Here is an 11,414-nt window from a genome sequence, read left to right on the forward strand (position 1 = left end):
GTTATATTCAAATAGACAAAATGCAGTTATTAGATATCCAAAGAAAACAGATAGTGTACTTACAGCTTTAACACACGTCCCATCATTTGGCATATAAGATGTTTTAATGTATTTGCGGTCAAGTGTTCTATCTCGCTGTGGATTAAGGTGCTGCAATGAACAAAAAACATCATCATATTTCTATGACACATTATTCGTTAAAAAAATGTTAATTGAGAAACAGCTACAAAAATTATACTAACTCGTGCGGTTGTTGGGATATACAACCATTCTGGCTTGAGTAAGGTTGAATAGATCCCGAACATATCAATTACCTAAAATGAAAAAAATGAAATGTTGTTTTATACTAAATAAAAATACTAAGAGACAAATATGGTCTTAATAAAATGAAAATATACCATATCAGCGACCCATTTCCGAGGCCTCAAAGAGGACATGCCTTCTTTTGTTACTTCCCCAAAGTTTGTCACAACTACTGCATCACTACAAAATCAAATATACGGTATATACAAAAAAGTCATTATGTGGATTTAACAAAAAAGTCAAAAATTCAAGCTGATATTGTAAGCATATTATTACTATTTAGCTGCATCTCCCTCTGATGGAAGGAACACGTAATCCAAGAGATGCGAATCAGAATATACCACTTGTTGTTCAACCGCTTGCTTCCTTTATAAGATGGATGAAAACACATAATTGGTTGATATCGAAAAACACTACCAGATCATGAACATTTATACTAATTTTAAAATGTTTGCTTACCCAGTCCTGACGTTAAGACGCCTTGCAGCTATCGAAACTTGTTGTGACAGATCATTCTGGGCACTTGAAAGGAGAGCAAAACAATATTTCAACTTCTGCCTAAAAAGGATCTTGCCAACCGCAATCTGGCCTAACTCAGAAAGTGCAAGATATATTACATTTTTATTATGGATAATGTAACTACTGAAGTATATAGCGTATTTAGGCAACAAAAAAATGTAACTTACGTTTATGACTTGGGTCTTGAGCATTTGACGACAGCCTGTATATATCTCCATGTAACACATCAGGTAAATGCCATCATCCACAATATCAAGCACATGTGACTTGGGTACGAACTTTTCACATTTGAAAAACTATACTGTCTTGAATCTGCTCGAACGAGGGATCATGACGCAACGAATAAAGTCCCTCTAAAAAAAAGCCAAACAAAAATTAGCAAACATGTTTGGAGAACTAATTAGGCATCATCGTTTGAACACTTAAAAGGGTCTGCAAAATCAAAATACTCACCACCATATGGACATATTCAGCGAAGTCTACTGATTTAGGTTGCATTGGGTGGATGACCTCAATCTTACGGGCAATAAAGTTGACATAGATCAGGAGCGGCTCACGAAGTGTGAAAGAAAATATCATCTGGATTTGGAAAAACATATATGTACCTTAGTGAACATACAAAAAACGGCCAAACATGCTAATTTAACTTTAGATGCAATAAATATATTGCAAGCTCACCAGTTTCACTTTATCATACTCGGTGCTATCTTCACATATAATTCCCTATTTAAAAAACAAAAATGTAAAAATTTAAACACAGGAAAAAGCAAACACGCCTTTGATCAATCTAAAAGAAGAGCATAAGACAACGTACATTGTGAGTAACGAACGCGTGTAATCATAAAGGGGAGGAGGCAGCTCTTATTTCCTCTCTCTTATTCAAAATACTAGCCCATACATTGATTACATTTGCAGCTATCTTGGTGTTGGCAATAAAGGTCTTAAAATCACATCGTCTTAGCTGGAAACGGTGATTCCGGAATAGTTCCTCACTGAAACTAAAAGATAACAGGTAGGTACACTAGTCAGAGGTATATATACGATATAAGAGGTTATAGGTACGCTTGACAGATAACACAACATTAGATGCAAATACAGAACAAGGAACCAATATGAGTTGTACCTCTCATCAGATCCATCCCTAAACACCAAGTCAAAAACATCCCTCTCAGATTGGGTCAAGTCAGCAAGCATGGATATATTCCGTTGAACATAAGGTGACTTGAATATTTGTGGAACAATGATATCCCTCTTATTATCTGGTTTTGCCACATTATGAACCGACTTAGAAGAGTTTAACGAGAATCCATGAGTAGGTTCTGTTCGGGGAGAAGCAACAGGTTTGTTGGGAGGTCCTTGTGAACCATATGAATCTGATATGTCTTGAGACTGAAAAAGGTTGAATGTCGGACACTCAGGAGCAACACGTCTTCTCTTTGGTGCATCAGGTTCATTGAGCGCGTTACTTAACGCGATAGCCGCTGCCACAAAAGCAGGGTCATTCCAGCATGGGTCATCATTAACACCCTCTGCTGATGACGTGGCCCGAACACCGTGTTTCTCAGATTCTGACCTACCAACTGTAGCGGCCGTCTCGTGAGCAACATGGACTGTAGGATGTACATCTGAATTCTTGGCAGTACCGGGATCATTGTGCGAATGCCATTGCAACCAACAGTGGGGTCGACTTTACCGCGGTCTGCATTAGCCCCAACCCCTGCCTCAGGGATAACAGGTGGTGTCAACTGGAACCCGCCTAGCAGAGAATCTGCCATGGCAGAAAGCTGGCCGACAACTATAGAATCCGGCATTACAAGTTTAGCACTGTTGATTGCATCTGCAAAGTTGTGAAACGCAGCAGCAAGTGCTTTCGCCGTGGTTGCCATCCTCACAATACAAGTACTGACATGTGTCACGTTATCATCGTGATTTTCAGGCTCATTGTTGTTGGGCGCATCATTCTCATTCTCGACGACATCTTGCTCCATCACAACATTAGGTTGTGGTCTGGTACTGCATTCCACAAACCCAGAACCAAAGTACCCGGGATGCTTTACAAGCTGGTTATCGATGAACCCGGAACCAAACCTACGAGCCTCCTTTTTTTCTTTTGATATACGAAAAGATATTGCATCCTTTGTCCATGTGCAAAGTGTTGAGAACACGCGGTCAACTGTTCTAGCTTTGAAAACCGACCTATCCAGATAAATGAGGATTAGAACCAGTATAGGTCCTCTGAAGATCTTCTTGCACCCACCGTTGTCTTCCTTTTCTTTATCAGCCCACCACTGTTGGACACTTGCAATTAAGTTTCTTTGGGTGAAGTCGCACCAGTTCATATGTGGTATAAGAGAGACATCCCTCAAACACTTAAGTATCCGAATACTTGGGACGTTACCCTTAACTTCCATAAGTAAAGCCGACACGATAAACACGATAAAATTTCTCTTGAAATCTGCCCCACCTTGTCTTTGTTCAGCCATCTTAGACAAGACATGGCTATTGGTCACTTTGTCTCATCCCTCATATTGGGATTCCATTCATTAACCAGCTCTACAAACTCTTCAGTCTGCTCAAATCGAGTCGCTTGTGAGATTGTTATCTCACCCATGGGTAACCCTATGGCTAGATGAATATCTTCGTCATGAATAGGGAGTTGCCCGTTTAAGAGAGAAGACGTGAATGGATCAAAGTTGGAAACAAGCCAGTACGCCAGCTGCCCAGGAAGCATGTCAGTCTTAAGACACAAGATGCCTCCAAATCCCATATCCTCAATATCTGAAATCTGATTATCAGACAGCCCACTATTGATAAATTGTAAGAGAAGTTTGGGACTCATTCTTGTCTTTAATACCGGGAAATCATCGGTAGCATCTGAACCAACCTGTTGTATACTTGTACTAGGGGCTTCCTGATGATTACTTGGGCCACCTACATCTAACATAGATGGTTCAGGCCTAGATCGCTTCATTATTACGCCTGCATTCATGTAAGATGTAACTGAAAATAATTATGACATACCCAATAATCACTAAAATGCAGCAACGTATATTATGATACAAATAAAAAACGGATAGTAATACTCCATGTACAAATAAATAGTGAAATGTGGTATATAATTTTAAAAAGGGACAATCTACGAACTACAAAATGAAAGGGACAACAGAATACAGATGAAAGGTAGTTTCATACAACATCAATACATATCACCACGCCACATATAACATAAGGACGTACCTAGCGGAAAATTTAACATGACTACAGCCCCTTGGGACGTACCTAGCTGATACGTAGCCCTTGGGTTTATAAAAAATCAGTAAAAACTCACGATTATACAACACACAACACACTGTTGTAACCCGGAAAGCAACCACAAAAAACTAACAAGTTAGGAAACACATGAAATCACACATCAAAATGACAGTCAAAACTGTAATGATGTGAAATAAAACATAACTAAGGTTACATGCAAGACGATTTTCAAGCAAAAAAAGAAAAATAGCTACTGGCATGCACAAATTGTACAAAACCCAGATCAACACACAAACCATCCATGAAAAAAATACTCTGTGGACATCACAGGGGCATCACAGATACGTTACAGGTACAAAACACAAACATTGCAGAACAAATTCAGATACGATCACCCTCTTAAAAAGGCACTGATGAATTCATTTTATTAAACTCAAAATAACGTGCCTATGGACTAAATAAACGTGGTTAACGCGTATTAAAGAGCGCCTAGACCCTTAAAACCCCCACTGAAACACGCAACAAAACAAAAAAAGTAATACAAAAAGCATAATAATAGTATATCAAACACCTTATGCCAAGCATACAAAAAATGCCACAAATACATAGGACATATCGTCACGACAAACATACCACATGAATGTACCTAGCAACTGACTTAGTGTGACTGTTAACCGTTGGGACGTACTTAGATGATACGGAACCATTTAAATGTATAAAAAAATCAGATAAAGCACACACAGACTAAATTCTGAAAGGCAAACACAAGGACAGAACGTGGAAACACACATAAAAAAAGCTCGACAATAAAATACACACAAAAAACAACAAAAACTTGTTGTAAACAACACAAATTTCAGGTAGGAAACTTCATAAACTACAACCATGTTAAGCTTAGACTGAAAACACAGCAAAAAGAAAAAAAAAAGTAAAAGCGAACAAAAAAAAATAGGGAAATATATAATACCTATTTGAGAATACACTAAGACGACGATCCTCTTCAATTGAAACGGAACAACAACCTGCATGCAACCGAACGTAAGTAAACATCTAATGAAATCAAAGAATAAGCCGGACATAAACAAAAATAAAACCTAAAAATAATCACTACAGTAAGATAAATACCTAATTACTAAAAGCTCGGCCGTAACGCAGATGAACCTGCAACAGTGATTTCAAAGACAATGAAGTAATTAGATTCAGCTTATTAAAAAGGATAATTAAGCTTATTAAAGCAAAAAATCGAGGAAATCTGCATGAACAACTAAAAGGTGAGGATCAAATCATACCAAATTACTTGCGGAATCCATAGAAATAGAACGATTAAGGAAAGTAGGACGAGTAAACGGCAGACGAATAATAATCGATCATCGTTATCGGCAATAGATTCACCAGAAATTGATGAACAAATGATTTGGGGAAGAAATTAGAGTTTAAAATGATTTGGGGAAAAGGTAGAGAGAAGAACGGGGATTAAAAAATGAGAGGAGAGAGAAGGAAATGAAAAAAAGTATCACATATATATGAACCGCGAAATTAAGAAAATTAGTCAGACCATATGATTTGTTGTAATTTCCTTATTATAGGTCGTTCTCACCGTTTGCACCGAGTGATCGTTCTCACCGGATCCTAAATCTATATATATATATATATATATATATATATATATATATATATATATATATATATATATATAGGTTCGAGATCCAGTGAGAACCACTAGTATAATGAGAACTGTGAGAACCACCCTTGGATCTCTAATAATACTGGCCAGCCCCCAAATTGTCGCGCATCCTCTAACTCCTCCAAACATAATTCATTCCCTGATTTTCCCTTCTCTCTCATATTTCTCTCTCTCTTCGACCATCATCCTCTACTGGCTACTGCGACTCACACCTCTACCAGCACCCCGAGCTCCGTCACTTACTACTGCGATGACCGCCATCCTCACCTCTACCTCTGTCGTCCCCTGCTGTGGCAACCACCGCGACAAACTGAATCCATATCAATCTTATTTGTTGTCACAATTTCGATTTCGATTTGCTGCTTCGAGTTGATTTCTACGCAGCTATTCCTCCGAATCCGAGGGTGCTAATGTTATAATTAATTCAAGGAGGGATAAATTGGCATCCTATCTCTAATTTCAGGTGTCTTCTAATCCCTAATTGCTTTAATTGCATCAATTTGTTGAATTTGTGAAATTAGGTTGTGAGTAAAATGTTACAGACTGACATTACTACTTTAATTTGAAGCTAGCGAGTTTGTTAGACTTGATATCTGGTTGGGGAAATATGAATAGAGTTTGGCTGAGTAAAATAACGACATTTTCACTGCTGATTGAGAGGAAAGTGAATTAAAATATTTTTGTTCAATGATGTTACATATACTATGTGTCTTGGACATGGGAAAATTGGAATTGGGAATCAATATGAACAATCGACATTTTGGCCATGCTAGGATGGATTATGGATGGCTGGTTCTTTTTCTTATGGGACAGTCATTGTATTTTTGAAGTTTCTTCATAAATCAGGTTTATCACACTTTTGTAATGATAACTAATGACTCTGGCGAACACGGCTCTTTATTGCGGGTTGTAACACTCTTCTGTGTATCAGTCAGCTTTTAGGCTGGAATCAGTGAAATGTTTGCCTCTAATGCAATTGAGTGATGCCAACCTCCTCTATCTCTGCCCTATTTTTGCTTCTTGTCTTAAATGTAGTATCCTCGCACTAACTATTTATTTCAATAACTTTTTTTCCCCATTCCTATGCTGTACAGATTTATTGTAATAATGCTATACTAATTTATTGCAAGAGCTCGAGTGCCCAAGTCATGCTTTCATCTCTGATTTCTCTGTACTTTCTGACCTAATGTGGTCAAATTTATATGTCGAGTCATTGTGTGGGTATGAGTTTCTAGCAAACTTAATGCATTGATTTGAGAATCAAACTGAAATAATTAATTTCCACTTCCAATAGCAAGGGAAGTGAAGTAGCAACTTGAATATTCTTCATATTTCTCGCAAAACCGAGGCTCAGGCCTATTGTGGTGGAAGTCAGAATGTACCTAACAAAGTTTAAATTCATCAGGATGAAACACATGAGAACTATAATTGAGACAAGAAAGAATGTTGTTAAAAGATTACATTATTCTCAGCCTTTTTTTTTGCTAAGTTTCTGTTAATTTGAGCTTGCCTTTTAATACCGGTCGCTGCATAACTGAGTTTATCAGATCAAGAAGCTAAGAAATTAGCAGCCTGATTGCCATCAATATTACCACATTGTTTCAAGATTACACTGATGTTTCTCATGGCTCATATTGCATTATACATTTTGCCCGATGCTTGATCAACAGTGTTGGTTATTATTTTCAGGATCGTCTTTGTTCTGGACTGAAATCCCACACTCCTTGCTAAAGAAATTCCCGATGGAATGCTGTTTCACCACGTAAAATGAACTGTTAAACTTCTGCACTTCTTACATTTGATAGTAGCGGTCACTCATGTTAATTTTCTTGTCATATTTTACATATTCGAATGAAAGATCCACTTAACTTTGGTTTCTTTCGAGTTACGCTGGAAAAAAATGTATTTCTTCTAACAGAAGGTTAAAATTGCCTACATTGATAGGAATGCAAAAACTATTGCAATAGTCCGAAGGGGTTACTAGGCTTCAAAAAAGAAGCACATTATGAAGTTACTACACTGCAAAATAGGATGCACATTTTACTTATTTCGAAAGCCAATTAGCTCAAACGGTAGAGCATTGTGCAATGCACAAGATGTGGGTTCAATTCCCACATTGGCTAGAGAATACCGGTGTTTCTTACATATTCTTTTACATTGTGATTGCCAAGGACTGATATTTTCCAATGCATAAGCCTAAAATGCCTTGAAAAGGCCGATAAATACATTAAATCTCCTTCACAGTCATTTCTCTTATTTCATGCACATAGAACATTATTTCATGCACAAAGAACTTTATTTCATGCACATATATAATGAAAATTAATGTCCTTTACCAACAGTAATTATTAACATAATATAACCAACTGGTGCAACTGAAAAACTTTTTAATGCACATATAACCTTATTTCATGCATATAAAACCTTGTTTCATGCACATATATAGAACCTTATTTCATTGCACATAAAACCTTATTTCATGCCCATTTAACACTTATTTCATGCACATAGAACCTTATGTCATGCCCGTATAAAATTAATGTCTTTAACCAACATCAATTAGTATCATAATAAGAACTTTTTCATGCACATAGAACCACATTTCATGCACATAGAACCCTATTTCATGCACAAAGAACCTTATTTCATGCACATGGGAGTCTGGAGGTGGATGGCGTGGGTTCCAGCCCAGTAGATTGAAAGGCTAAAGCCGGGCGGACGGCAGCGGGGGCAGGAGCGGAGGATTCTCCTTGGAGTTGCATACGGATCTTGATTAGGTCTAGCGGGTGGGTAGAACACCCGGCTACAACCGAGGCTATACCACCCTCAACAAATCCCTTGACACCCATTTTTTTCGATTTTTTAGGAATTTGATTGATTTGAAAAGTATAAAAATGAAAGAATGAGAGCTAAAATTGGTTAATATTATGATTTGTCAAAGAATGAATTGCAAAATATTGAATTGGGTAGCCGTAATAAGGTTAGTAGAGAGATGGGAATGGGATTGATGAAAAGGATTAATAACACTTATTTCATGCATGTACACGGGACGACTATCCTAAAATCATGGGATTTGTTATTTATTAGGCTATATGGGACTCGAACCCATACCTTTGTGCAAAATATGCACATCGCTCTACCATTGAGCTAATAACCTTGACATTACGCTATAAATAAATTAAGTAGTCAAGTAAACATATCACTATATCAGTCTAAATTACAAAAATTGGATGAAAGCAAAAAAAAAAAAAAAAATTCAGCTGAAATATACAGAACAATGCGCAAAAATCGATATCAAGTTTACCTGAAGAATAGCATGATGCTAGTAACGAAAATTCAAAGTTCAGGTTTACCTTATTTGTAAGAAATATAAGCATGTTTCATGTTGAATAACTCAAACCAGAGCGCGTGTATACTACTAAATCAGCATTGTTTAAACTCGAAATGTAAACAACTTCAGCAACAAATCGACAAAATCCAGCTTAGACGACAACAAAACAGCGATTCCAACTCAGAAAGCACAATAAGCAACATTTGAATAAGCAAAAATAAACTTGCTAATTAATAATCGAATTTTCAAACTATTATAAACTGTAAAAAAGTGATGCAAGCTAAATTTCAACAATTTCCGAGCATAAAGCTCATCAACAACAACAAATTCAAAACAAAAGTTTATAAAATATTATTCGAAAGAGTTCGTAATGTCATGAGAAGTGATATACCAGAAACACCGAGTCTTCCTTGGTGATTTCCGCTGCAAGAGTTTTTTGAGGTACGACTTAAGAATTTCACAAAGAAGAATTCAGCAATAAGCGAATTGTAATGAATCGACCTGAGAATTACATAAAAAACCGAATGTGAGAGCGTCGAATAGAAAAATGAAGTATAGTAAGGACGACAAGCCACACCATCCTGACAAAGGCTTGAGGATCGTCCCCCTGTCACTAATAGTACTTCTATTATGTGGGCTGTCAATCTATTTCGGTGGCGTGTACTGCCCTGATAAGAATCTACTTGAGGCTAAAGATATTACCGATGCTGTTACTAAACCGTTGATGAAGATTGGATCAGGAGCCGCATCTCTACAGATTAAATCTTTGTATCCTCTTCTAAGTAATCTTAGAGACAGTATAATGTTTACTAAAATTGCGTTAATCTGCGAATTTGTCATATAAGAACATTGAATTAGCTCAAATTAGAGAAACTACTGAAAATTAGGGTAGTAGCAGGACACAAGACGAATCTCATGAAAAATTAGAGGAACGAAAATGCTTGTTGTGTGATAAGTGATGAACAAATTCAACCCTAATTTAAAAACCGAATGTGAGAGCGTTGAATAGATAATGATCAAAAGGCCACGAATACAGATCAATGATTAACTACTAAATTGAATCGATTAATAGGTTATTAATCAACATTTAAACGACATTGGACGAAAAAAAAGCAGAACAAATCAGTAATGAAAAACCTGACAAACTAATTTGAAGCATGAAAATTATAGAAATTGAGGAGAAAGAAAGAAAAAGGGGAAATTGAGAAATTACCTTAATTAAGAGGACCGTAGATGAAATGAGAGAACGAAGAAGGGAACAAGCTTGAAGATGGCCGAGTAATGTGCTGAAAATCCTAGCAATGTCGGTTGATCATTGTAGGACAGCTTTATAATCGAAGGGAGATGAAGAATGAACACTGAGTGTGATGTGCGAAGAGAATGATGGTAGTAGAGAGAGAAAAACAGATGAGTGAGAAAGGGAAATTGCAAAAATGATTTGATTTACAGGGTTTTGGAGGGTTGGGGGTGTTGAACTGCGGATGTTTGATAGGTTAGATGTGTTTCTCTTCCGTCTAATTCGTCTGATCATAGGACTTTGAGTGGTTCTCACGGTTCTCATTATCTTGGTGGTTATCACCAGATCCCATATATATATATATATATATATATATATATATATATATATATATATATATATATATATATATATACATATATATACATATATATATATATCACAAATTCTCATTGAAAACGGACATGTCCGTCACAAACTAAAGACGGGTCAAGTAATATCTGAGTGGGTAGATATGTAACACCCCGGTTTATAAAAGAAGCCTTCGTGAAGGCATTCCCTAATAAACCGGACTGTTACCATCTCGGTTTCCCGAGGTAGTGAATAACAAATTAAACTCCAAGGCAAATTATATAATTATTTTTAACTTAATTATTACAAAACCTCTTTACGTCAAATTACAAGAACTAACATAATTAAAAGTGAAAGTCTTCTAGATGATGATCTAGCTACTAAGTCGTCTGATCCAGTGTCTCACGCCCATCCAGCTCCCGTTCTATCTCTTAACCTGTCAAGTCTGCTCGCCAATATTTGGGTCGTCACAGGTGTTCACGAATACACAAGGTCAACCACGAGGTTGAGTAGGGAAAACAATGAAACAATAAAATATGATATGCATGCTCCTCCGTCACCTCCATCTCCATCTCAACTCATCTCATATCTCATAACCCGGAACGCCCAGCCATACCGATCCCCGGTAGACTATATATATATCGACCGTAGCCGATCTGCCAGCTCGCAGCTGAGGACACCAGGGCAAGTCCTGCAGAACCCGCCTGGGCCTTATCACAACATCGTCATCATCACAC

The 11,414-nt window shown here is 37.1% G+C and overlaps 1 long non-coding RNA gene across 1 annotated transcript; it reads right to left on the minus strand.

The window, feature by feature from the left end:
• Positions 1–9,070: 9,070 nt before the first annotated feature.
• LOC141598378 (uncharacterized) lies at positions 9,071–10,591 on the minus strand. Its single transcript, XR_012523467.1, has 3 exons — positions 10,303–10,591; positions 9,792–9,840; positions 9,071–9,590 (listed from the first exon to the last, which is right to left on the minus strand). It is a non-coding gene; the product is annotated as an uncharacterized LOC141598378 (long non-coding RNA).
• Positions 10,592–11,414: the final 823 nt, after the last annotated feature.

This window comes from Silene latifolia, chromosome 9 (assembly GCF_048544455.1).
Source record: "Silene latifolia isolate original U9 population chromosome 9, ASM4854445v1, whole genome shotgun sequence".
Taxonomy (NCBI): Eukaryota; Viridiplantae; Streptophyta; class Magnoliopsida; order Caryophyllales; family Caryophyllaceae; genus Silene; species Silene latifolia.